Here is a 3,232-nt window from a genome sequence, read left to right on the forward strand (position 1 = left end):
AAAAAAAAAAAAAAAAAAAAAAAAAACAGAATTAAAACTTGCAGGAAGAAATCATTTCATTTGGAAACAGTGACTCAGACTCTGCCCGGGGGTTGGGATCTGCCCTTCCTGTTGCTATTCAGGTTTAGACTGGCCTAGTGAGTCTAGCACTACAATCCCATAACTGCCACACTATTCGTATGAGCCAATGTTTTAACATATTGTTTTACTGGTCCTCCTCTACTTGAATCATGAATGGTAAAATTCAAAATAATTAAATATGGGACTTTGATAAGAAAATTGGGAAATATGTCTCGGGGACATGAGTGGAGGAAGAGATTTAAAAATTCATAATATTCCTAAACCATTCAATTCAAAATCAAATCCCAACAAGGATTTTAGAGGAACTTGACCAATTTTTTTTTTCTGAAAAACAGAAATTAGACTTAATTGGTAATGGTAGAGGTAGGGGCAACTAACCTACCCAGCAACAGAACATCCTGTAAAGCCACAGTGATTTTAGTGTAAGCTGAGGAAAAGAACCAAAACAAGGTTCAGAAAGTGATATATGACCTGGCCTGCAGGTCACGTTATTCGGGGGAACGAGGAGGGTCACAACCTGTGAATAAAGAATGGGCGAGAGAGACAACAGGACTCAAGGAAGCATTGCTTGTCAAGAGCCATTTACTTAGTGTAGCCGACCATATTTAAAGAAAAATCTTGGAGGGGAGGGGGAGAGGAAGGAGGGAGATGGAAGTTTACAAGATCTTCTGGGGTTGAGCTCCAGTGTGACAGGTGGGGAGGGGGTGGATTTCCTTGAATGTTCTTTTCCCAGGGCCAAGCCGGATGGATCCTTGTGATTGTCAGGCAGGATGTTAATCTCCGGGTTCACATCCTTGTGATTGTCAGGCAGGATATTAATCTCCGGGTTCTCAATTAGCTGGGGCAGGATATTTATCTCAGGGCTCTCATGGTTCCCAACAGATATAGATAATAGATGATAGATAGATAGATAGATAGATAGATAGATAGATAGATAGATAGATAGATAGATAGATAGATAGATGGATAGATATGAATTTAGTATATGATAAGTAACCTCCAATGAACAAAGGTTAGATGTGTAGTGGTTTGAATGGGTTCGGCCCCCAAAGATTAATGTGTTTGGATGCTTCGCTATGAAGTGGCACTATTAGGAGGTGTAGGTGTGTTGAAGGAAGTGTGTTACTGAGGAGAGCAGCTTTGAGGTCTCCTATGCTCAGTCTCTGGCCAGTTCAATGGTTATCTCCTCCTGGCTGCCTTTGGATCAAGATGTAGAATTCTTGGCTCCACCAGCACCAAGGCTGTCTGCACACTGCTATGCTTGTCACCATGATGATAATGGACTGAACCTCTGAAACTGTAGGCCAGCCTCAATTAAACGTTTGTATTTATAGAAGTTGCCTTGGTCATGGTGTCTCTTCCCAGCAATGAAACCCTAAAACAGACGGCATACTTGTTGTTTCCTATTGAGTTTTCTATCATGCAAAATTCAGCAGATTAAAATAAAAAGTTTACTTGAGTGCATGCTTTGGTGATAAGGCAATTGTGCTGGGTACACTGGGGAGACTTAGGGTCTAGGCCTAGACACTCTGATCTTGCCTGAGTTGTTCTCTCTACCCAACCCCACAGTGGGTAACTGGCTGGTCAGCTGCCTCATGATTTATGGTCTAATTTTTGTGTCTTTTGATTATTTGTGAAGAAAAAGGAACAGTAGAGCTCCTGTTTCTTGTCATTAAGCAAGCTACCCAGGTCTGTTTATCTAGCAACAGAGTCCAAGCACAAGGGAACAGAACATAAGGGTCTCTTAGAATAGCTTTGCCATAGACCCAAATCATACGCCAAAACCCAGAGTCATTAGATGCTATAGTTGAGAAGTGAGGCAAACCTGCCTAATCAACAATGTAGCAAGACTGAATCTCATGAAGCAACAACAACAAGCACAGTAGAAACCTAAACTTTAATAATGAAATCTAGATGTTGGTTTGTTGGGAAGCGAATAGGAACTGATAAGGCAGGTCATTAGGGCAGAATCTCCATGAATACTAATTGTTTTATAAGGACAGGCAGAGAGGCCAAACAGATACATATTCATTTGTACACTCTCTAATTGTTACCTGTGGTGCTCTGGGACATCTTGGGACCTGCCAGTAAGAAGGTCATCAACAGATACAATTCTTTGACCTTTGCAGCTCAAGAGCCACAAGACAAAATAAATCTCCTTGTGTTGTTACTTACACAGTGGCATTGGGTTATTAGCAACTGAAAATGGACTAACAGAGTCATGGCATATACCCCCCAGAGGGTGCATTCTCAAGAAGAAGGAAGCCGCGGCCACAACCAATCAAACACAATGAATTATTCAATAAACGATGCTGGGAAAACTGAATTGTTAAGGAACAAAGTAGGCTAGACACCTATATAACAACACAATAAATCCCAGTGTTAAAAATTAAAGGTAAAATTACCATATTTCAATAAGTTAACAAAAATGTAGAATGGTCTGCATATACATGGTAATGGATTATAGGCCATAACATTTCAAGAAATGCTTGAAATAAACCCAGAAAGGATAAAAGAGGGGAGAAAAATGGAAATAGATGATTCACCAAAGAAATAAATAAGCTCTGTGTTCTATAAATCTCGGTGGCATCTCTGAGCCTAAAATCCCCATCAGCTCTGAGTTGTATTGCCACTTCAGAGTTACACAGGGGAGCTAAACAAAAATTTATAATATCTCCATACCATTTAAGTCATCTGGCTCGTTGAGTAATGGCAGAGCCCATTTGAACACTGGTAAACCATATCTTCTCTTTTCAGAAGAGGAGATTGTGCCAAGTTGACATGGCAGGGGTGTTTCAGCAAAAGCCAAGCATCTAACTGCTGAGGCAAAGGCCAGCCTTGACAAAATAGCTAATGCATGAATTTGGAAGCCATTGTCACAAAGGAAATAAGTTCGTAAGTAGGGTTAACCAAAGCCTGAATTGAAGGACATTCCTAAAGAGGAAACGACTTCTAGATAAAGAAGGCAGTCATCAGGAGCCTCCTTGGTAACTAGGATGGGTGGCTGTTTTGTTTTGAAGATGCATTATGAACCCTACAGTCTTACTACCATCTCTCATACAACAATATTGTTCATTTTCAGTTTATGTGGTGAATTTTGGAAGTTCTGTCACCTTATAAGACTGACCCCCAAAAAATGTGTGATACAAAA

Source organism: Mastomys coucha, unplaced genomic scaffold (genome assembly GCF_008632895.1).
Source record: "Mastomys coucha isolate ucsf_1 unplaced genomic scaffold, UCSF_Mcou_1 pScaffold22, whole genome shotgun sequence".
NCBI classification, from domain to species: Eukaryota; Metazoa; Chordata; class Mammalia; order Rodentia; family Muridae; genus Mastomys; species Mastomys coucha.